General features: G+C 43.3%; 1 long non-coding RNA gene across 1 annotated transcript in view; it reads right to left on the bottom strand.

The window, feature by feature from the left end:
• Positions 1-5,116: 5,116 nt before the first annotated feature.
• The window catches only part of LOC109451629 (uncharacterized), a 450,797-nt gene continuing 429,977 nt past the window's right edge, over positions 5,117-25,936 (bottom strand). The window contains exon 9 of the long non-coding RNA XR_012489526.2: positions 5,117-5,641. This is a non-coding gene — a long non-coding RNA (uncharacterized LOC109451629). The remainder of the gene's footprint in view (positions 5,642-25,936) is intronic.

Below are 25,936 nucleotides of genomic sequence, written 5' to 3'. Positions count from 1 at the left end.
ACTGGTACTGTGAATATGACACCTCACTGAGACAGGCCCAGACTGGCTACCTCCTAGAGTTGGTAAAAAAGACCCTAGACAAAGGAGGTGATTAGGGCACTTCAAAAGGTGGTCTCAAGTCTGCAGGGTAGGCAGAGCCCGTCATGTTCAGGGCAGACCCTTTGGCTTGGTGCATTTGATTTTCTACAGTAACTCTAATGCATGCTAGAGCTGGGGACCAATTGCTCTGGATGAAAGGAAAGAATGAAAGGAAAGTCTATGTGTGACAATAGTTTAGTGGTTACCAGAGGGTAAGGGGGGTGGGGGGTGGAAGATGAGGGTAAGGGGGATCAAATATATGGTGATGGAAGGAGAACTGACTCTGGGTGATGAACACACAATGGGATTTATAGATGATGTAATACAGAATTGTACACCTGAAATCTATGTAATTTTACCAACAATTGTCACCCTAATAAATTAAAAAAAAAAAAGTCTATGAGCAGATGTCTGGGTGTTCAAACTTTCCATCTTTAGGCAAGCAAATCCTGGGTTAGAATGGTGGATGGATGGAGAATTCTGGTCTTTGATTGCCTGAAGGGTTAATTTTGTTGTACTCTGTTTTAATATTTAGTACGTATACTGTTAATACTGTATAGTAATGGATTTGTTTGTGCTTTTGAGTTGTATCACATAAATGTGTGCACGCGTGTGCAGTGGGGAAGAGGGTGTGGATTTAGGATTCAAAGTCAACTCCTAAGTAACATGTTTTCACCCCACTCTGCTTAGATAACTCTACAAAGGTCTTCAGGCCAGGGGTCCAGTGAAGGCCCAACAAATGAAATTCAGTGAACAAAAATTAACCTGAAAGTAACATGAATTCCTCACTTGCATTTCTCAGTATGATTACTTGATCCACGACCATCTCAGCGTAGGGGTGGGAATGGGCGTTAGACCCAGAAAACCAGGGTGTGAATTCCACTTACCAGCTGGGTAACTTTGAACAAATGATCTAACATGGGTAAAATAAGGATTAACTTAGGATAGAACTACCTCACAGAGTTGGGAGGATTAAAATGAAGGGAAATACAAGACAGGTGCTTAGAACAGTGCCTGGCACGTGGCAATTGGTGATAAATCTTAACTCAAGAACTTCAGAATCGCATTTCCTCTCATTCTCTGCAGGCTGCCCAGCACTTCTCCTAAACCTTACCCCAAATTCTTCCTCTAGTCCTTTGGCTCTTTCCCCTCTTGCTGCTTCTCTATCTTCAAAAGCTAGAAGAACCATCGGGAACAGAAACAGCCAGGAAGAAACCAAGTGAATAAAAGCAGAACTCTGGGATTGAGTGGGAGAATGTTTAGGAAAACCTACATTTCTTTTCTTGCACATATAAGGCACTGCTATCATCTCATTATCTTTACCATTGTTGGAAGCAAACTCCACATAGCAATTAAGAATAGAAGCTTTGAAATCAAAGGCCTCTGGGTATGAATCCGTCCTTTGCTGAAACCAGAACAAGGTACAAAAGCTGACAGAACCTCTGTTTCCTTTTCTGTGAAATGCCATCCCTGATACTAACCTTATTGGGTTGTGATGAGGTTTAAAGTTGTTAATATAATGTGCTGGCCTATAGTAAGTGCCCCGTAGTGGGGCGTCACTCTTACTGTGTTTTCTAGTTCTACAAAAGCAGGAGGCAGGATGGGAAGAGAACATCAAGGCAGAGACTGTCAGGCGAATAGGAAACCTATCTTCAGTGTTGTCCCTAAGGCTGTAAGTCCCTAGAACTTCAATCTGCAGCCTACTGGTTCTTGCTCTTTTACCCAGAGTCAAGAAATCCAGACTCCTTTCACAGAATCCACCCTTTCTCTAGAAGCTGCCTAAGAAAGAGAGAACAACAAAGCCTACTTTACCAGGTTGCCACTCTCTAAGTAAAAAAAAAAAAGCCACCCGGAGGGCCCATGAGCAGAGGCCAAAGAATGGGGTGGGGCTCAGAAGCCTAGAGGAGGGAGTGAGGGGCCCCCAGCCCAAGCAGCAGGCTGTCTTCCAGGTTTAATTGCAGTACATTTCTGAGATGTGTTGTCATTCACCGAGCCATGATGCAAATGCCTCAGCAGTATGGGTGGAGAGAAGTTAGAGTATCTATGAAAGACACGCAAAAACATATGCTGACCCCTTCAAACCTATGACCATATTCTAAGTGGAGCCAAACTAAATGAAATCAAGGTCTCTGTCCAGCATTTGAGAGCCAGTGAAAATAGGAACTCAGTGTTTCTCTAAATTCACAGAGTATATTACCTTAGTCATAAAATTGGGGACTTTCAAATCTAATTTGTTCTGTGCTAGTGCTGTGAAAGGCTGGGCAGTGTTCCAAAGGAAATCACCTCCACGCAAACAGAGATTAGCAGCTCTCCACTGGAGACATATGGGAATGATTCCCTATAATCTCCAGTAATTGTGGCTGCATTACATTCAAATCCTGTTTTCAATTTTCTTAAACTTCTAGACTGATTGTGTTATTAAATCATGCTGGCTGATGTGTTTAATAAGGACCTATTAAATGTTTATAAAATTAGGGAAATAAATATGGGCTTTTAGTCAGATTGCCCAATGGATCTGGTAACCTATTGTTAAACTAACAGCCTGGCTGTTAAAACTGGGTCTCCTGACTACATACCCTGGTCCTCACTTTAAAACACCATCCCAACATTCAGGCAGAGCTGCTTATTCTAACACTGTTCGCTAAAGAATTTGGCTGCCCTCTTCCACTCCACAAAGAAAGAAATACATTCAAAGAAGATGAAATAACTGTGCAATGCAGTGTCTTGGCTGACAAGAAATGTCACTGCTGCTTCCAAGGAAGTAAGTGATAACACCACTTTCCAGAGAAGACCCAGAAAGACCAGTGCCGCGGTTGTCGTTATGGTTGAAGCCTTCACCTGGCTCAACTTCAAGCTGGAAATTGCACTGACATTCTCCCAGGCCTTTGGTAGGAAGGCCTGATCAGCTTTTAGAGGGGAAAGAAAACTTGGCTAGGATGTACACAATGCGGAGAGAGAATGCATGAAATCCAGTCTTCAAACAGAGGTTTCTTTAGGAATGATTTCCCCGTTGAATCTTGGTGATCATGGATGATTTGAGAGGCACAGTGCTCTGTGACATGGCTCAGACAAGTTCAGTCGCCTTTGCCTCCTTGGCATTTGAAAGCAACGACCAGAAATGCCTGAAGAAAAGATCCAGGCATGGGTGGCGAAGGCCAACTTACAACAGAGTGTCCAGGAGTGGGGGCTGCCACAGTAGGGGGACCGTGTCCATGTCCACATTCACTGAGACTTGACCTGGGAACAGGATTCCCTAATCTCTGAAATGGAGATGTTAACAGTATTCATTCACCTCCAGGGCCTGTTGCAAGGATTAAATAGAACGATAATGCGTGTCAACCGAGGTGTCTGGCACACTTGGTAAGGGCCCAAAAGGGGTTGCTCAAAAAATGAGAAGTGAAGAAGCAGAGGTCATGGTCCACCCTATGATCGCTTTTAAAGTGCTAAAAATAATTACGATACTGTGTTAAAAATAAATATTAATACAATATTAACTGTCTGAGTGCACTTCTAAGCATGGCATTAAAACGCAGTGCGGCAGGATCCCCGTCCAAAGCAATTCCCTTACATAAAACCATAACTTCAGTCCTCCCTGCCAAAACACTCTCGGCCACCTGGCCTTACACCACAGTTTCCTACACCCTGGACCACAGCTCGAGTAATTCTGTTATCTTCAGGGCAAATGCAAATCCCACTTTCTTGGACGAATTAACCTTTGAGTTTCCCCTGAAGGAAGGGGGGGGGGCAATTAAACAATCTTTCTGGCATGTAACAACAATGACAACAGACCACATCATTATCTTGTTATAAACACACCCCCTTAAAATATTTCTCACAAGTGCGTACCAGTTCCCCCCACTCGCCTATTGCTGCCACCCCCGTCCCAGAATATTGTAAAGGGATGTGGGAACTGGCCTGGTTCACATTAGGGGCTCTGAAAGGTTGGAGGAGAATTGGATATAAGGTTAATATTTGGCAGAACCTTGTAAATGACCTGATTGTTATTTTATATTGCCTACAGCAGGGGTGTCCAAACTTTTTTCAACGTTTTCCACCAAGGGCCATATGCGGTAAAATACACAAACAGCCGGGCCACTCACTCGAGGTGAAGTACATATTGTCTCACCTGGTTTATTTAAGTAAACTAAATATATTTTTGGAATTTGCTGCGGGCCAATAAAAAATGGATTGCGGGCCGCAGTTGGCCCGCGGGCCGCAGTTTGGACACCCCTGGCCTACAATCTCCAAATCATTGCTGCTTGCCAGAAAGGGCCCAAGTGTGGGCTGGTAGTTACACACAGCAGTGTCACAGGCCTGTGAGGAACGCACTTGCTGTGTGCGTGTTTGTGTGTGTGTTTTCCATGAGTGTGTGCATGGCACAGCCGTCTTTTCTTACCCCCAACCAAAATACAGCAGAAACCCAGCACAGCAATTATTTTTACAGATTTTTTTTTTCGGTCTGCCCTCAGGGGACCTTCTCCCAATTTAATTGTCTAAGGGGATTGTTTCCTTGTGGGATTTTGTTTCAAAACGTTCCTGTTAAAATTTCTTTCTGAGGGGGAAGAAAAGAGAGGATGGAATTTTTTTTTTTTAAATCTCCCTAAATACACACACCCACAATCACATAAAAATTCACCAAACTGTGTATCCTGAAATTAATAGAGGTGTTTCATGATGCATAGATTGTTAAATTATTTGTCTAAAGATATGTTTAGAATTGATTATATTAGAGGTGTATAAATCTTGGGCTCCCTGCCCCCACTCCTGTGCCTTGGAAATGAATTCAAGCAAACCAACTGAATTTTAAGTTAAGACAAACAGGGGGAGAGATCATTTGTCTCCAGTTATACATGAAATAGCTTATAATAGTGGATGCAGAGTTCATGAGGTATATGTTCGACCTCCTTTGATATAAATTCCATCCTCAGCTCACAAAGAAATTGTATTTATGCATAAAGACAGTGCTCTCTAACATGAACTCCTATAAATTACGAGAACAGAAAATCCAAATTTATAAGATGCCATTTCTGGATTTATTTTTAATGCTCTCTCGCGCATATTACCAAACAAATGCCACATTAGCAGAGCATGAAAGGCTTTTTACTGGGATAAGCTACAGCCATGAAATTCACAGCACAGGCTGGGGAGGGGGTGGTGGTTAGGCACAAATAAAGAAGCAAAGAGACAGTGAGAGGGACCAGTGCCTGCAATTTGCCTTCGTGTAGACAAGCTGGTCCCTTGCCTTTGAAGGAAGGCATTAATGAACTCATCTTGATCCGTCAATGATAGCAGACACAGGTGATTATTTTTCTTTTTCCTAAAAACATGTGAGATTGTGTTTCTCCTTCCAAACTCCACACAGCAGGATCCGATCCAGTTTTCCTCTGCATCTTTCGCTAACTCATTCAATCATTCGTGTATTTGTTCATTCATTTTTTTCATCAAGTATTTATTGACTGCTTCATATGCGTCAACCATTCAGTTCAGGAACTGAGGACACGGAGTCTAGTACGAAGAACAATGCAGGGTGGTAGTTAGAACACAAGCTCTGGAGTCTGTCTGCCTGAGTAATGCACAAAGAAATAATATTCATGTTAATAATTTGAGTTATGCACAAAGAAACAACAGTCATCTTAATAATATTGGCTAGCATTTATTGAGGGCTTACTCGGTGCCAGGCACCATTCTGTTTCTACATGCGTTAATTCATTTAATCTTCTCACATCCCTACGAGACTAGATATTATTTACCTTTACTTTAACAATGAGAAACTGAAGTTAAAAGTTCTCATAGCTAGTAAGGAGTAAGACTAGCATTTGAACCCACGGCTTCAAGACCAGATTTAACCACTGTGTTGAATGGAGTGGGCATTCCGACATCAATCAATCAACCAATTAATTAATCACTCAGTCAATCATCAATCTCCCAGCTCTACCCTTCATTGACTGCGTGACTTTGGACAAGTTAGTTAAACACTTACTGCCACAGTTTTCCCATCTCTAGTATGCAGATAATAATAGCGCCTGCTTCGTAAGCTATGTACGGTCAAGGTGAAGGTTAAAGGACAGGCTGCACATGTCCCTGGCCCAGGAATGTGCTCAGACTCAGCTCTCAAAACTTATTTATTATTATCACCATTACGTATTTGATAAATCCCCTCTCTCTCTTACTACATACAAAGGATGCACTAAGACATCAGGGTTTCATTCTCTCACAGAACCTGGCTGAGGAAGGGCCAGATTCAAAACACTGTGATCAACCAGCAGAGACACCAAGGTCACATGACTGGTCCAAGGCCAAGCACCAGAACAGTCTAGTGAAAACTGCTGTCTAGTTCAAAGAAAGTCTGGGGATTGTGACGGGTGGGATTCAGTGGCGATAGCCCTCTGAGGCTTCCACCTACAACCCAAGTCCCCACATGTAGCACAATGCCCCCCCCCCCCCCCCCGCCGATATTAGTCACTCTTTAGGAAAACCTTGAGATAGTGGCTCTGAACATTTAAGACTTTTGATTGTTTCTTCTTTTTAAGAAACCCAAAGGTCATGAGGACAGGATGCAAAAATATCAAAATGCTCAAGAACATTCAAGTGGCAATAGTAAGAGCTCATTCTGTCCAAGGTGTGGGCACCAACCCCTCAATCTCTTTCTTCAGACATCAGCTTTTATTAATCCAATGACTTACCTTCCGTCTCAGGCAAAGTTTTCGGTGGCAAGCAACAGGACTGAACTGGGCTGACTAATGTGAAAAGGAATATATCCAAAGGATATAGGGTAAAATGCCAGTAGGAACCAAACTCAGAGACTATTAGCCTGGAAGAGGAGCCCAACCTGTCACAAAAAGATGCGAGCAGCAGAGTGCTTCCTCTGGAACTGAGAACCCCATGTTGGAACTTGTATCTCTGGATCAGTATACCAAGTGCCTAGAATGATATCGGACACGTAGTAGGTGCTCAGTAAATGTTTGCTGAATGAACAAACAACTGGATCAACCCCAAGACATGGGATGGACTGAAAGTATAAGTAGTAGCCCAAAAGATTTTTGAAGTTCACAGAATGCCATATCCGTAATAGTGTAACAGATGCACCAGACTCCTGGGTGCTGGGCAATGTCTGGGGCTGACACTGGAAGCACGGCTCTGCCCTGCCAGGTGCTGCCTCCTGAGACTTCCTGTGTCTCAGACAAAAACAGCCTCTACTCCTCACACGTCGGTGAGGGAAATATTAGTATCCAAATTTTGCAAATGAGGAAACTGAGGCCCACGGCAATTAAACAGCTTTTCTAAGGGCGACAGAGATGGAAAGTAATGGAGCCGGGATGGTGATCTGGATTTTTGTGATTCCAAAGCACATGACCTTGAACCCTGCTTGGAAGGGCTTTGAGTTTGGTGGGGCAGTTCTCATGGTGCCAGATCTCTGAAACCTGTATTAAGTGGCCATGTGAAGGTAAAGAATTTCCAGACAAACAGGCAAAGAAGGAAGCAAAGTAGCAGTGTCACCACATGAGAGACCTCTCCAAACCATCATTTAGTTTTCTGACTTCTTAATAATAATATAATGGTGCATTGTGTATACATGATGATTTTATAGTAACCATCTCATTAGCACCTCTCTAAAACCAAGGCATTATTTAGACCATACAATTTGCCATTTGTCCCTATTTTACAGATAAGGAAACAGAGTCATGAAATGATGTGGTGATTTGTACCAATATGGACAGGAAGGGAATTCAATGTTTTTCTTGCTATTCTACCCTGCTGCTTAATATAATGTAGATAAAGAGCCACACTAATAAAGAAATAAAAAATACATAGAGGAGTGGGCATGTATGTGTACACGTATGTGTGTGCCAAAAAAATGTATACACATGACTTGTATTCATCTTTTGTGTCCGGTATATATTGAGTATTACAAGTTTAATAGTTTTTTCCTTTCTTAAAATGTGTATACATTTTTTGGCACCTTCTGTATATGCAAATATGGGTGAGTCTGTAGATATAGTCACGTATGTGTATACACACACGTTGTGGGTACAGATGCTAATCTCAAGCACACCACCTGTTGATCACCCCAGCTCTTAGGGTCTCTGTGCTCCAGACACATCTGGATTCCAGCAGTGATGGGATAGCACTGGGAAACATCCTGAAGGAGACAGACAGGACTCAGGACATCTGGTTTCTAGACGCCACCTTTCTACTTTCCCCGCTTACTAAAGAGGGGCTTGGTCATGTGGCCCCCGCATTAGACAGTTTCCCTGATCCTAAGTTCAACCTCTGGGTTTCTAAGCACGTGCTGTTGTCTTTCTACAATACGTTCGTGGGTCCTCTCCCTTTGCCCAGTGAAGTCCTATTCATCCTTCACACGCTGGCTTGAACCTTCCTTCCTCAGGAGGGTTCTACTCTCTCACAGAGCCCTGTACTTTCCTTTTATCACATTTATAATAGTCCGGCAGTTTTGAAGCCATCCTTTCATTGGTGTATTGTTTGAGGTGAGCTGAGCTCTCCCTGCGAGGCTTGTAACTTCCAAGGAAACAGGAGTCCTGTGATTGTCCCGCGCTGCAGCAAGCCCAGGGCCCAGCCCTGGCACGTGGGAGGTGCTCCATCACTCTGCTGATTGAACGGACGTGAGACAGGAACTGGGCTGGAGCTCAGTTTCTACGGATAGGAATTGGGTGAGGAGGAGCACCTTCTAAAGATCAGTAAACCAGCAACTGCTTTCTCTCCGTAGCAAGATTTTAAGGTTAATCATATTTAGGGCATTTTGACTTTTGACTATTTCAATTCTAGTACTAGATTGGAAAAAAAAAATTATCAGTAAGCTTTTTGTGAATCTGTGACATAAATACCAAACCACTGGGATTTCTTCATTCCATTATAGCCTGGCTTCTCTCCCATACCTGAGCTATATAAGAGATGACCAAAAACTCTGGGGGTGATAAAAACTAAAATAAAATTGCTTATTTAAATGAACTGAGTGAAACTTCACTTTGTAAAAATTTTTGGGAGTGTCCTTTGGCAAAGCCACTTGAGCTAACCACACAGGAAACTACATCTCATGACCTATGATTCCACCCTGTTTTAAAACAAAGTGTTCTCCCCAAATTGGTCACTTTCTTTCTTCATTAGATTAATTCCAAATAGCTTTTGATCCATTTCAAAAGGTAAATCGGTACTGCCAGGATGCAGACTGACTGCCATCCAAGCTATTCAAAATGTCCCCAGGACTTGAGTGTTCTCATGACAGCAGCTGCTTAGGGTGACGACTTCAAACATGGCGGTGTTCATGTGTTTTGTTTTGTAAGACAAATTACTTTAGATAGTCACAACCCAAAATTTCTTAAAGGTAGATGATTAAGACAAAGACAGTTTTTACATAGCTGTTCTTATAGTGTTTGATTTAAACCTCTTGGTATTATTCATGGGAGATGAAGCAGTGATGTGATGGATTGATATATTCTTTTAGCCCACAAGGCTGTAATGTCAGAAGGATGGAGATCATGTCCCTCGTCTGACTGTTGTATTCCCATTTGTCTGACTGTTGCAATTCCCATTCATCCAACTGTTGTATTCCCATTCGTCCGACTGTTGTATTCCCATTCGTCCGACTGTTGTATTCCCATTCGTCCAACTGTTGTATTCCCAATAATGAACAAAGTGCTGGGAGGCAATATAAGATGGTGCCAACGCATTCCAGCTTACCCAAGACGGTCTCTGCTTACCCTTGGGTGTGCTGGTGGAATTCTCAATAGCATCCCCTTGCACTCTTGAAAATGTCCTAGGGTGGGAAATAAACTATATAGCAATAGATGTTTTTGACTGCATCATGGATGCAATAATGGATAAATAACTAAACCAATGAATCACACATCTCTCATATAAGATGTGTGATGAATTGATAAGCTGGTTCTCTGAAAACACAACAAAACAAAAGCCCTGATTTGTAATGTTTGCTGATTTCCGTGGTACATACTCCCACTGTGGCTGATTCTAAGCTACCAGTGTCATATCACTGAACGAAGGGTTGAGCAGGGTTGTGTGAGCCGGGATAATCTGGCTCCCACGCCACTGTTCCAGTAGTCTTCAGTTGCACATTCGTGAGACACCAGATTGAAAGAGGTTGTGTGGTCTATTCCAGGGACGATTATAAACAAAATGTAATAACTGATATAACAGAGATATCCATCAGAACGGATGCTGGTCTGACCACTGCAGACAGGGCTGTAATGAGCAGTGCAGTTAACAGAGCAACCTGGCGCTCTGAGGACCGAGGACGCCATTTTGACCTCACCTGCACTGTGCACTCACTCACCAAACTTACTGACTTAGTTTGTCAAAGGCAGGGCAAGGACAATAGCAACATAACTTCCAGGTCTTAGAGCAATCTTTTGGTGTTTCCTGGAATTCTGAACAGGAGCAGACGAGTCCTCCCCTGTGTGGTGTACTCTCCGAAGCTGTAAATGGATCACAGAGCATCACAGATCCACGCTGGGAACTCCTGCTGGCCTGCCCTACTGGAGAACATGCCACCGTTTCTCTGTTACCTTGATGTGGAATTGAACTGTAGAGGAGTTAGACAACATAAGCTAAAAGTATTCTCGACCTCCCTTTGATATAGGTAGGGCAAAAAAAAAAATTTTTTTTTTAAAGATAAAATAAAACATACTCCCAGACCATCAAGACCACAGTTCTTAGAAGATGTGGGCAAACTTTCAACTCTGTGAAGAAATAGAGAAGTGCTCCAGTAGACGAACACGGACAAACTGTTAAAGGAAAATGAGGACATATCAGAACTCTTCCTTGGCATCTGTCTTAGTCCGTTTGGGCTGCTATACCAGATGCCATAGAATGAGGAGCTCATAAACTACAGAAATTTATTTCTCACAGTTCTGGAGGTGGGAAGTCCAAGGCATTGGCAGATTCGATGTCTGGTGGGGGCCTGATTCCCAATTCATAGACAGTTGTCTTTTCTCTGTGTCCTCACAAGTGAAAGGGACAAGGGAGCATTCTGGGGTCCCTTTTATAAGGACACTAAGCCCATTCATGAGGGATCCACCCTCATGACGTAGTCACCTCCCAAAAGCCTCACCTCTACATACCATCACTTTGGGGATTAGGTTTTAACACATGCATTTTGCGGGGACACAAACTTTCAATCCATAGCAGGATCTTGAAGGGTGGTTGGAAGAAGCTGAGTGAAGCTGTTGCTTTGATGCTGGAATGCATTCCATTTTCTCTGCAGAGAACAAAGATTAGCAGGCAACATTCCTGAAGGTTGTCAAACTCCTTAGACAATAGATTCTTGGAAGTCCATGCTTTCATAGTATAGTTAGGACACACCTCGTCATAGGACGAGGCAGATGAAGGTGTTGCCAGTTTGGGGAGGATTTCTACATCACCAGAATTGACTGTCACTGACGTTGCAGGACTTGAAGGCATAGATAACTCCTGTATCAGACGCAAGGGCTGACTTCATGGGTATGCGACCTGTGCAGCAACCCCGAGCTGCCCCATACTCTGAGGGACCTCACTCTTGGTTTAATGCTCTGCTGTTGCCATTTTGAAATTCTCAATCACTTTTGAACAAGAGATCTAGAATTGTCATTTTGCAGTGGGCAGTGAAAATTGGTTTGTGTCTTCCCAAAGGGCCAATAAAGAAATTAAGGTTATAATTTTTCAAATAGTGTATCCTGGAGACCTAGAATTACCACCAAGGTGTATTATGAGCCACCAAGGGAAGGCCAACAGAAGTATGCATTACATTAATCAAGAGGGATCATAGAGTCCTTCACCCCATAGCAAGGATGCATCTTATCTGAACAACTAACCCATCATAACTAATCAGGAGGCATAGTGAAGAGAAGGCAACTGTGGGAAACAAGTAAAGTGGGGTAGCAGAGAAGGTGACTAGAATACGGAGTTTTTAGAGGGAAGCTCAAAATATAAACTAGAAAGGCAAAGACCAATTTCCCAAATTTGCAAATATTATTTCCACATTGCCACCCATAAGTCCCTAAATTTGTTTCCTTCTTTTTCTCTTTCTCTCCTTTCCTTCTTCCCTCCATTCGGCCACATAATTGTTCAATAAAGCTGTATCGTAGACAATGAAAAGTATAATATTAATAAAAAGATAGAGAACTCTGAGAGTTTGGGAAAAGAAGACTTCATGCCTAGCTGGTGGGAAGATACATTTGGAGGAGTCGGCCTGGTAGCTGGTCCTTGGGAGATGGGAGTAACTTGGATACAAGGTGACAGAAAGGTTTTCTAAGGAGAGAGGACAGTGGGAACAAAGGCATGAAATGAGAAAGCCTGGGGTGATTATAGAGAATAGTGCCTAGCTTTGTTCGGCTGAAGCACCAGGTTCCTAGCAGGAGCAGTGGGAGGCAGAGTTTTCATTTCTCCCTCTATTGATTCTTTTCCTAAATATTTCAGATGAACAGAAGCTAGCGTAGAGAAGGAGATGCTTAGCCAAGTAACTGGTCCTTACTGACGAGTCTTATCTCTATCCTGCACTGTGACATATCATAAATTTCCCATTTGGAGAGGATATCAGTTAGGACAGGCTCCGTGATACTGGAGCAATAAACAATCCTCAAATTTCAGTACCTTAAAATGTTAACAAAGGTTGATTTCTTGTTCATGCTCTATGTCTGCAACAGATCAGCTGGAGACTCTGCTTTGCTTCATGCTTTCTTCAGTCAGGGAGTCACGCTGAAGGCCCTGCCATCTGGAACTTTGCTGGGTGCTGTGTGAGGGGCCAAGAGCAAGCCAGACACTGGCCCTTACAGGCTTTTGGCCAAAGGAGGGGCCCATGTCACTTCCCTTCACATTTCCTTGACCATGTCAGTCTTATGATCACACCCAACTTCAAGGGGCCAAATCAGATGCAACCCTATCATGTACATTGCAGAAGAAATACTGGAAATATTTGATGAATGGCGCCAATGAAAACCACAGAGAATCTCAAACTGATTTGTTCCAAGACACCCAAACACTTGCGTCAGTCTATGTATAAGATGATTGGATAGGCAGGTTTTTATTTATTTATTTTTTTTACAGTTCCATATTTTAGTGCTTTCACAATTTAAATAAATAGATTTATTTATATATCTGAATAGAAGTTTTTAAACCAGTTTGTTTTAAAAACTTCTTACCAATTTTTTTTTTTTCAAATTCATGTTACCTGGGAACTGCAGACATTTTCATCATCCCAGCCCTCCTTTACTTCTCACCACTTTACGTAGACATCTACAGCCTAAACCACAGGATCAAATATTACTTATGTATTATAATATATTACCCTGGGATTTTCTCTAGTTCAGGAATAAAAATGCCTTACCATTGTTTCCTCCTTTCCCCATGACAGACATCACTAATCAATCATGGTCCTCTTTTTCCACTGAACACAATTTGAGTTCTTCTCAATAGAGTGTGCCACTGATCAGAATTTTAATGAGATAAGACCAATTTATCATTCTCTTATAACAGGGGGGAAATGTTATCTAAAACCCAGACTATTCTCTAAGAAATCAATAGCATATTAATGGGAAGGACTTCAATCTTTTACATAATTACTGATTTGTTGATTCTTTCATTTATTCAGCAAGTATTTATTGAGAAACTACTATGTGCCCAGTACTGTTCTAGGCACTGGGGATGCTGAGAGCTGTGATAAGCATGGTCCCTTCCCAATGGAACCATGTTCTAATACTGTGAAGTATGTCAATAAGTTCAGGAGCAAGAGACAGAAGTAAACCATACTGCAACATAGAGCAGAAAAACTTAAAGTTGTAAATGGAGTAAATGGATTTTGAAAGGGCTGAGGAGGAGCTGAATGCCTGAGTAATCCATGTGGTAAAGCTAGACAAGAAAAAGAAATGCCTCTAGCAGCAGTACCAAAAACTATCCTCATTTACACTGTGGATGGAAAAGGGGCTACGTGTTAAACCTGACAAGCTCAAGGGACTGAAAATAACCACGTAGGATGACGTGAACATAAAAATTTCTAACTAAGGTGGGCCATGGCGGGAAGTCACATCCTTGGCCTGTAGCTTCCTTGACAAAGGTCAGTCTTTACCTTGAGTGAGTCTATCTGTTGTCTTTTTGCATCTAAGATAACATACCCTTGGAATGTCAGAGTAATCCCTTTCCAGACCCCCCAGAGGGTACAACTCACCAGACCAGAGTAAGAAACTATAGAATCTCTCATTGTTATCTTGTTCCCCAAATACCACCTCTATGTGCTGTAAAATGCTACTAACTATCCTGTACCCACCAACGTAAAAGAAGTGTGTGTCTCTCCATTTCGCTTTTTATCCGATCCCAGAGACTTCCCCGCTTTGCTTTCTCCCACCCCCTTAATCTACAATCAATGGATTTCATGTAACCTTCCTCCTTTGATTCTAATGTATAAAATAAGTTACAAAATGGCCATTTTCCAGAGCATTTTCTCAATCTGTTGGGACTTTGCTTCCAAGCAATTGTCATCAGTTTGGCTCAAATAAACTTTTATAAGCTTTCTCTTAGGCTGGGTGTTTTTTCATCGACAACACTAAAAATCAAATCTATTAATACTTACTTATATATTTGCTAAGACATGATTGATTATCCTTCCTAAAAGTAACTGTTTTTACAATTCATTCATACATTCATTCATTTGTTCATTAATTCAGTCATTTGTTCATTCATTTATTTAGTCAATTATTTACTTAGCATTTACTATGTGTCAGATAATAGCTGGTTCCATAGGAATTTAAATACAAATAAGATGAAAATCCTGCCTTGAAGGAGTGCCCGGGTTGGGGCTTGGGGGGCTGGGCAGGGACAGGGGAGACTGACTAAGAAGCAAATAATTCCAAGACAGAGCAATAATGGAGGTGATGTTTCCACTGAAAGAGTGATCGTCTTTGGCCATACCAGGAAGGCTTTGAAGAGGGCTGGAGAAAAGTGAGTGGAATTTTCCATGAAGAAGAAAAGACCACAGACATTACAGGAAGAAAGAGGGATACAGCAGGACAGAACGTGACAGGTTGGAGTGAGCCTGGGGAATCTGACAGTTATCACCAGCTTTGGCATGTTGAGTGGAAGAAGATGAGGTTGCGGAAATTTGTAAAGACTTAAGCCATGAGAATGAATAAAGTTCTTAGGATGGGATTTCAGGGACGGACAGTAGGAACCTGTGAGGTTCTCCTGACACCAGTGAAATCAATACCCAGGATGCCACCCACTCCAGCTACACATAGAACTTCCCCAATGTAACGGTGCAACTGCCTCCTTTGCTCTGCTCTTGGACACAGGCTTTCTCCCTGCTCTACAACCCTATGTCTGCAATGCAAATGAACATGACCTTTCCAAAGGACAGTATGCTCTTCAAAAAAAAAAAAAAATCATGAGTGCATTGAAGGGTACTCTCTCAGCTGGTGGTATGAAAAGTTGCATCTTTCTAAACCTGAGCCAACAGACCTCCACCACACTGGAATGCCTGTATCCTCAAGGTCATTTATGGTTAGAAGTCCTGAGTTGTTAGCTTGTAGAACTTTCCTTTTTATCCTTGTGAGGAGTTGGGCTTGACCTTGAACCGTGTTACCTTCGAGTCTTAAAGAGTCACTGTGCAGTGGATGCTCAAGCCTACGCGTTGTTTGTAAGTACAGCGGCCCCCTGAACGGCCTCAGGTGGCTACGGGGGCTCATCGCAGGGATGCTGTTCGCAGCGTGTGCCTACTTCATTTCCTCCTCTCTTCGGGGACTGACTTTGTTTGTAGGTTCATATGTGCTCACGCTACACGCTCACTACATTTCCTCTTCCTTCGCATCCAGACACTGTGTTTCCTCTATTTCCCTGCTGCCTGTAGTTATGCCTGTTTGGACCATCTCATTTACTCCTGACCAATGGAAACGCAAATGAAAATGACGTGAGGCTTGACTCTTAAAAAACATCCGTTGGGACCCTCCAGCTCTCTCTTCTCCTGCTGTGGCTACCTGAAGGCCGTGTGTTCAACTGGCACGCCTACATGCATGGATGAGAAATATACTCTTACACTGTGAAGCTACTGAGAGTTGGGATTTGTCTATTGCGGTAGAGAGCACTAATTTCCCCAACACCACCTGAGGCAAAACATGATTTTCCCCAGCTAGTAGAATTCTATTTCCTCTGTTCAAGAGACCAGCCCCACTGAGACCTTAATCTCAGTTCTACTTTCCTGGGCAAGGGAGTCTGATTGGTCTTCCATTAGCTGATGCCAGGGCAGAGAGCTCATTGTAGAAATACGGTTTCTCCCACAGGAAGCATGTGGATTGATGGGGTAAGAGAATCAGGTCTTAGAAAATGGAAGCTACCTTCTCCATAAGGAGAGCCTGACAAACAACTCAATAGATATTGCTGCTAAGAATATTCCTGATATACTTTCAGAGGCATTAAGAGAGAGAGACCCACATTCAGTATCTTTGGAAGGTTCTAAGCTCCACCCTGCCAACACTGGCCTCTGCAGGTTTGCTGTTAGCACTGAGATGTAAGAAGAGTTCAAAAGGACCACTCCTTTCTGACGGTCCTTCACCCCATCCCAGGATATCTGTCATGGTTGCCAAGGAAGCTTCCAGCTGTGAAAGACCAAACTGGTAATCAAACCATGAAGCTGTAAGTCATTTTCCATAAGCCACTGAACAGCTGTCGGATGTTAATGAATTTGACTCAGTACCACCCAGGAGCTGAATTTTACGGGCAAAAAGTGACAAGTTTCCAAGACTATGACACAGCTGATCACACCCTCTGTTCCTTGGAGAGGAGGTTCATCTTCTGAGGGAGATGAATGCTTGCCACCAGAGTATCCTTAGCCATTGGAGAAGATGAAGCCTCAGTGCTCTTTTGTAACAGCCTCTTGCCCATGGGGCTGTGATGCTTTGTAAAAACACATGAGCGTTTGTGGCATCACTCTCTATCTACAGAGGCAGGCAGGTGTGATTTGCATATAGCTCATTTACATATAGAAGAATCCTCCAAACCTTTTCAAACCCTCTGGACTTAAAAGCCCACGACAGGGAGGGTGGCAGGAGTGGGTGGTAGCTTAAAAACATATTTTTGTTTTACGGGAGGGAGGAGTTGGTGGCTGGCAAGACCAGCAAAGCTCTTTAACAAACCCATGGACATTCCAGGAAGGGAGGGGCAGAACAGTTTGGAACATGAAGCTTTGCTTGAGGGAGTGAACAGAGAGCCTCCTCGGGGAGGACGAGGACCAGATGACAGTACAACACAGAGCCTGATAGGAACCGTGGAAGACGGGTGGTTGACAATACTGTGCTAGTTCTACCTCCAAAATATAGCTTCAATACTTCCCGTCTCTATCTCCATTGCCAGCTCTTTTGGCCTTCCTGGGCTATTGCCACAGCTTCTTGACTTGTCTCCTTACTTTCACTCTGGCCCACATCCACTCCATTCTCACCGGCAGTGCAAGCAATCTGTTTCCCACTGGAGCACGAGTCTCTGTTGCCTAAACTTCTCCCAAGACTTAGACTAAAGCGATCTCCTCAGCGCGGTCACGATTGGGCTGACCCTTGCTTGTCACTGAATGGCCTCCAAACTGCCTGTCTCCCTCAGTTCCTTGAAGTCACCAAATGCTTTCCCTCTGCTGGGCTGTGGCACGGGCTGTCCTTCATCTCCTCATTGGGTCCTCTTTCCTCCTCACTCCTTTCCTTGAGCGTCGACACCACCTCCGCAGAGAGGCCTTCCCTAACTCTAAGGAGAAGCCACTTCCCACCTTACTCCCCATCACGACACCCTGCCGTTTCCTTCATAACACCATAAACACGGTCACAAATGTATACAATTGTTTCCTTTTTATTCCTGGCACCTCCTGCTAGATTATAAACACCACAGGCTCAAGGCCATGGCTGTTTCCTTTGCCCAGTGCCAAGCTTTGGTGCTCATAAATATGTGTTGATAAAAATGAAGGGTTTGGGCTCCAAGCGGAGTGACTCCAGTCATAGCGTCTGGAGTGAGGTGGACCTGGATTTAGCTCCCAGCTCTGCTCCTTGCCAATACTGAAACCTCAGCTAGGTGACCTCCACTGACAGCTTCCACGTCCTTCTTCGTCATGGGGAGAAGCATGGCAGTTTCCTCTCACACTTGTCGATAGGATGACACAGTGCATGAGAAAGTTCTCAGTGGTGCCTGGCACACAGTAAGTGCTCAGAAAGTGTTAGCTGCTATTATTATTAATGATATCCATAGTATTGCTATCGTTGTTATTATTTAACTCCATTTAGGCATGGTCCTAAATCCTAACTGGAGAACAGTGAACAGGCCCTTCTCATGGTGTGTGTGTGTGTGTGTGTGTGTGTGTGTGTGTGTGTGTGTTATTATCATTGTGGCACATAACCCCAGCCTTCTGTTCTATTCGTTTTATACCAGACAGCATTTTACCACAAAGAGCGGCTGCTGTTTTCCTAACGGCAGTCACACACTTAATGCTTCAATTTCCACATTTTATTTTATATGTAATTTAAAGCCCATGGTGCCTTAATTGTAAAATAGGCCTTATTAAAATAATAGCTTGAAAACCAGTGGGGCTCCCTGTGCCGAGCAATGAGGGTTTGTAGCTTAACGGCTGTTTACTAGGATTTAAAAAGAGACACAACCCAAATAAAGCTGTAAAGACATTTCCAGCATGAGTGATGGGCCAAGGACCAGCTGATAATTAAGCCCCCCTCCCCGCCCCCACACTCTTGCCCCCCTTCTGGTGCTGTCTGGAGCTTTCCTTAGAAATCCCAAGCACACCCTTTGCTGCTTTTACGATTGATGAGGCGGTGAGGATACTTCAGCACGAGTAAGCAAGGCAGTGCTTTGATTCATGGTGCTGGTGGGACTCCCAGAAGACCAAAGAGAATATCACTGATGAGGAGAGCAGCTGAAGTTGCTGTGAGGGACAGCAGGTCAAAGCTTGTGTAGCCCATGAAGCCAACCATGGGTTGTTAGGGTCTTTCTTGCAGCCTGAACACAACCTCTCCGCCTGAAGGGCCAGAAGCCACCAGACAGTGGGACCAAATGGCATTATTATCTTCTGCTGCACCCACAAAACTGGCACTGAGCACAGGTAGGTTCTCTGTAAGTCTCAGAGGATGAAACACACTGGAGCTGGTAGGAGTTTCAGGTTCTAGCATAGTCACGATGGCTTTGTTCCACATGATCTTTCTCAGACAGGAACACTTAGATGAAGAGATTTTGTAGGATAAGAAAAGTCATAGCTTCTATCATTGGAACCACCAAGTGCTCATAATAACTACGAGGTGGGTATTACCATTCTTCTTATTTTATGGAGAAGGAAACCTGACCTCAGAATGACTTTGTTTAGTACAGGTCCACACAGCTCTTGAGCTGTAAGCGAGGACTGACATCCAAGATGGCTGCATGTTTACACTTATGCTCTGGCCACTGAACAATCTTGGGCTTCCAGGAAGAGAGCCCGGGGGGTCATCGGAATACATCCAACCAAGTTTCAGAAAACCCAGGTTTTAGGTCCTGCTTCTGCCGCTCCCTGTGTGACACTGAGTGAGATGCTTACCTCTCTGTGTTCTTGAATTGGAAATTAGATCCATTCTTCCTGCCTCACAAAGCTTTTGTAAGGATCAAATACATTAACATTTACATACGTTCTTTGCAAGGTAAGAACCCTAATGGACCATTCATCATAGCAAAACTGTCATGTGAACCCACATAGAAAAGCATTTATAAAGCAAATCAACATTGAAAGAGGCAAGCAAATTAAGATTTCTGGTTCCAGAGGAATCCAATATAATTTCTAAGTTCTAGATGTATGACTTTGGGTAGGTCATCTCATTTCTCTGAATCTCAATTTTCTGCCCTATAAAATCAGATACTACCCATCTCTCAGCACTGCTGTGAGAATTCCATGATATTATGCCCACCAAGCAGCTTAAACAGGGCTTGGCACAGGTGCGCCCTGAACATTAGCTACCATTATTATCTCTTTAATGTATTTCTCTTCAAGACACAGTCCACTCCTCAGTACCCAGCCGGGCAGGGCTGTCTGACTTTCCAGTTGTCTCTCTGAACCTTTGTGGCATTATAGACTGAAAAGGGAAATGTGAGCCAAAGAGTGCCCTGAGGCTCCAACACTGTGGTTTTGAAAGTCAATACGTCTGTCGCTAGCAGAACACAGGGTCTCTTCAGGGACCGCCCACAGAGATGTCGCTGAGCTCTGCAAGCTCTGCACAGAGGAGTTTCATAGTGTGGGATGAGCTGCTCAGAGGAAGGGCTGTGTCGTTGTCAGGCCAGTGCATTTGCAGCCTCCCTTGTCAACCGGGATCTGTGCACAAGGAAGCCAGACTGCCCTGCCTTCTCCCACACCCAGACAGTGGCCAGGAATGCCACCCCTCCTGCCCGCATGACCCTTCACACTTCACAAAGCGTTTTCACGTTTTGTCCATCATGGTCACACGCTGGACAATGAGTGCAAAACCCGGGAAAAGACACAGTGGTCATTCTCAACCAGCCTGGCTCAAAGCTGCAAAGCAGAGTGTAAAGAACAGTGGCGATTTTACAGAATGTGAAACCAGACAGACCTGGGTCTGAATCATGGTTCTGCCATTTCTGAGTTTTGTGATTTGGGGCAAGTCCCTTAATTTCTCAACCATCTTTCCCTTCTGTGAGAAGCAGTTATGTGTAGTGGTTCAGAAGGTAGCTCTGGGTTCAAATGCTTGAGATCAAATTCAGGGTCATATATACCCTAATGTGTGTGTATTCTCAGATAATTTACTAATTTTACTATCTGTAAAGAGAATGAGAGGTCTGCTCTGAGGATGAAATGATACTAAAAATATGCATAAAGTCCTTAAGCTAGTAGTATCAAGCACGAAATAAATGTTGGCTGTTTTATTTGTCAGGGTAGATCCTGCTCTGCTCCAGTGAAAAACAAATCTTGAGATCTCAGTGGATTGACACAATGAGTCTATTTTTCACTCTTGCAGATGGAGGGATTTCTTTTGTATTAGGAAACTCAGGGATCTGGGTTCTTTCCCCCTTCGGGCATTGCCTCATCAACCTATGGCTTTCAAGTTCACAGTGGCAGAGAAAAGGAAGGTGAAAGAGGCACCGGGGCTCAAGACATTCCTTCAGCCAGAGCTGGTCCTATCACCCCATCTCACTGTCCAGGAAGCAGTTGTTAATGCAAATTGGGCTAAGGGCCTAAATCTCACTGTTGTGGTAAAGAGATTAAATAACAGTGTGTATGGAACGCTTAGCAAGGTTCCTGGCATGCAGTGAGTGCCTGTTGTGTGCTCTAGTGATGATTATTAGTTTAACTCAGTGCCGGCTGACTTGATTTAGTGCAATTCTGATTCAGATCAAACCACTGGTCATTCCTGACCATGGTCCATGGTAGGTCCCAGATTCTCTTAGCAGCCATGTTTGTCGCTCACTGTTATCAATATATCCCTACCTTTCTGCATCTCTTTTCCCTCTTCAAGTGCCCCCAGGGTGCCCGGAACCATCAAGTGGACCCCCAGTTTATGGCTCCTTCTCACTGTGGCATTCCACCAAGTAACAGTGTCAACGTTACACGATCATTGTTGATGTTTGACGTGCTCTGACTATCGATGGCGACATTGTACTGATTCATCCAGGAAAGTCTGATTGGAAGTAGACCAAGCACTGATGCTACAGTGACCCTGAGAGATCACTCAGAATTCTCAGCCTTGTTTGGATGAGCAAACTGAAGCTTGGAGTGGTTAGGGGTCTGCCTCCAGCCACAAAGCCGTTAGGAGAGGAGGGTGGACTCGACTCAGGATAATTCCCCATGAAGAGCTCTTTCTACTCTCTTCCTGGGGCCTCTGCAGTTGACTTCTGTGTCTTTTTGGAAGTGGTCACACACGTGGGCCTTTCCTAATCCTATTTACGCCTCTTTCCTTCAACAACTGAAACTTGACAAATTTAACACTCAAGCTAAAGCTAAACTCTTGCAGAAAACAAGGGCATACCATGTTATTCCTACCTGGGGCATTCTATGGCTGAAGACGCATGACATTAGCCGAGAGTTCACTGACCAATAACGATGGGTGTCAAGTACTCATCCACCCACTGTGGACACATTTTGAAGCAGAGACAGACCTTGAGGACTGTCCCTGAGTCACAGCACATAAGAGACTTTCATCCAAATGAAAAGGCTGATCTTCCCAACCTCAGTGGCAACATCCAAAAAGCGAAGACTCCAGTCAGTCATCAGTGACCTCAAGGAGCTGGTTCTCTAAATGAAGATCTGGGACCAACACACAAGAAAAAGGCATCACACAGATTCTCTCCCATGAATACTATTTTTTAAAAACTTTTATTTATTTTAAGTGTGTTTTTCCAGGACCCATCATCTCCAAGTCAAGTAGTTGTTTCAATCTAGTTGTGGAGGGCACAGCTCACAGTGGCCCATGTGAGGAATCGAACCAGCAACCTTGTTGCTAAGAGCACCATGCTCTAACCACCTGAGCTAACCAACCGCCCCCATGAATACTAATTTTTATGCTTGGTAGCTCCCACTCACTGAGTGCAGAGTCCTGTGCCAGGTATTGTAGAAATATTATCTTAAATCCTCACGGCCAGCATATGATGTCAAGATCATTTACTGGCATTTTTCGAGACTCAGAGAGGTTCAAGTGACTGGCCCAAGCCACACAGCAAATGTCCGAGTTGGAATTTAACTTCTAAATCTATAACTTTCCATATGACCATACAACAGCAGGATGCCACACAGGGGTTTGGCCTTGAAAGTATCTAGGAGGTGGGTAGCTTTTCTCACAGAGGTCTCCAGGGCCCTGGTATGTCAACAAGGCATCTCAGAGGGTCATGGTGACACAGATAAGGGCAAGGCCAGCCAGGCAGAACTCTGCTTCTACCAGAGATATTTCACTCTTTTGTATCTTCCACAGTGGGTTTTCACATGCATACTTTGTTTGAAAAATATGTTCTACTGCATAAAGGAAAGAGAAAGTAAAAAATAAAACTAAGAAGAGAACTAAAAATTATCGTTTTAGTACCATGGCCTCAATTTTAGGAACTAGATATGAAGGCCCAGGAAGTGAAAAGATTTGCCTAATGAACAGACAAAGAGCTCTAGCAGACAGGTTGTGGTTTAGAACAGGGCTTAGCAACCCTCTTCTGTAAAGGTCAAGGGTAGGCTTACTACTCAGCTCTTCCATAGTTCTGAGAAAGGAGCCACAGACAATACATAAACAAACAAACATGGCTGCGTTCCAGTAAACTTTATTTACAGAACAGGCTGAGGGCTGGTTTTGGCCCTTGGACCATAGTTTGTGGACCGTTGGTTTAGAACAAAGGATTCTTGACTCCTTAGCACTTTCTCTACAAAAGCAAAGCTTCCCCCTTAAAGACAGATGAATGGTATAGTGCTGTTATTTTTTTAATGTTGAAGGAAAATGGAATATCCAAGTTGGCAAGTACATGAGGGTTTTATAAAACAAAGCATAGGTAAACCGTAATAGGCAGGTTAGTATGATTGGTAGGCAGAGCTTCCAGGATGCGGAATAAAAGAGTATCATAAGTAAGTGATTTAAAGAAAGAGCTCTGCCCTGATAATGCTGTTAAATGTGCCATGAACTGAGAAGTGTGACTAAGTCGAATCTGCATTCAAGGTCTAACATAAATTAATGTATTTTGGGATTTGATAGAAGTGATGGTTGTACAACATTGTGAATGTACTAAATGCCACTGAATTGTACTCTTTAAAATGGTTAATTTTATGTTATATGAATTTCACCTCAATAAAAAATTTCAAAAATAAATTAATAAACAACAAAAAACTTGAAAATGAAATGCTGTCGTTCTCTGTAGTTGATCCTTCATCGTGCTTCAGGCCCTGGCACTGCTGAAGATTTCCCTTTGTTGGGTGAGGAAATTTGTCTGCCGTGCCCGGTAGCAGCATGGTGTGATTTTTTTGTTTTCCAGATTTGGTGTCACATAGGTCTGTTCTTATTCCTAGCTTCGTCGGTCCTCAGTTTCCTCACCAGTAAAATGGAGGTCCGCATTGTACTATTGGTTGACATGTTCATGAAATGAGATCTGATATAAACACTTAAATCTAGGAAGTGTTCAATAAATGTAGTTTTTATTGTCTTCCTTTATTTCTTTTGTAGAACTGGGAGGGCAGGAGGTAGCCATTGTAAGAGATACTGGAGAAAAGAGTGTCCTGGTAAAGGAAACAGCATACGGAAAACCACGGCAGGTTCTAGGAAGCGAAGACGCTTATTTGACTAAAGAGTCAAGTGGAGAGTGGTAACATACAGAAGCTCCAGGGAAAAGCACACGCCGCGTTGTGAAGGACCTGGTAAGCAGGGCCTATTTGTTTGGTTGTTAATGAGGGTCATGACCAACTTGGCTTATTTTTAGAATCCTTGCAGGATTGGTATGGAAGCAGAGGGAGGAAAGTCAGTGAGGAGGGTGTAATCCAGGGAGGAGACGAGAGGGGCTGAACACTGATGTGGTAGGGGGCAAACAGCGGGTGAGAGGATAGACTGCTGCCCAGGTTTCTGCCTTGGACTCCTTGAGAGATGGTGATGTGCATTCCTGAGAAGGGGAAGACAGGGGGAAGAGCAGGTTTGCAGGGGAAGATGATGAGCTCAGGTGCAGAAAGCTACATCTGAATGGTCTTTTTTTTCTGAATGGTCTTAATATATTTATTTTTGAGAAACCTGTGGCTTTTATCCCCTTATTCATTCATTTGTTCATTCATTCATCATTGACTGAGCTCTTCATATGTTCCCGACAGTATAACTATACTCATTTTCTACTGCTGTGTAAAAAACTACCCTCTAGATGTAGTGGCTTAAAACAACAAACATTTATCATCTCACAATCCCTGGGGGTCAGGAATTCAAGGAATTATCTGGGTGGTTTGGGTTCAGGATCCCTAATGAGATTGCCTTAAGGCATGGACTGGCGTTGTAGTCATCTGAAGGCTTGACCGGGGCTGCTGGACCTGTTTCCAAGATGATTTACTCACATGGCTGTTGGCAAGAGGCCTTGGTTCCTTGCCAAGTGGGTCTCTATATAGTGCTCTCATGAGGCAATCACTAGCTTCCTCCAGAGTGAGTGATGGGAGAGACAGAGAGAGAGACAGAGACAGAGACAGAGAGAGAGAGACACTACTCCCTCAAATAAAATATTGCCAGTCCCACCTTATTCTAGTTGTTATAAACAAGTCACTAGGTATTCACGGGGAAGGTATTGCATAAGAGCATGGATACCAGGAGGTAGAATCATTGGGGGCCATCTTGAAGGCTACCACAGTGGCTTGACATGAGCTCTGGGAACACAGTGAGAGCTAAAGAGCCAGCCAGCATATAGTCCAGTAGGAGATACAGACATATATAAAATTATTATGCACATAAAATATAACAACTAAGTAGGATAAGATAATGAAGGAAAAGACAGCAAGTTGTGAGAAACATGCAACTGGAGCGCTCAACTCAGAGGGAATGAAGGAACAGGAATTCATTTGTGAGGAAATTATACTTTTGGTGAGGCTTAAAGGAGTAGTAGTTAATGTTAGGTCAAAAAGATGATGGTTGCCTCAAAATGTTAAAATAGAGTTGCAGGATGACCCAGAAATTCTATTCCTAAGTATGAACCCAGGAGATGAAAACATATTACCACACAAAAGCTTGTATGTGAAGGTTCATAGTAGCATTATTTATAAGAGCCAAAAAGTGGAAACAATTCAAATGTCCATCAACTGATTAATGGAAAACCAAAATGAGGCATATCCACACAATGGAATATTATTTGACAATAAGAAAGAACAAAATACTGATACATGGTATAGGATGGATGGACCCTGAAAACATCATAA

The sequence above is a fragment of the Rhinolophus sinicus genome, chromosome 5 (genome assembly GCF_057876585.1).
Source record: "Rhinolophus sinicus isolate RSI-liver-muscle chromosome 5, RSI-T2T, whole genome shotgun sequence".
Lineage (NCBI taxonomy): Eukaryota > Metazoa > Chordata > Mammalia > Chiroptera > Rhinolophidae > Rhinolophus > Rhinolophus sinicus.
Note: the sequence above shows the minus strand (reverse complement) of the source record. Positions and strands in the feature narration are given on the sequence as shown.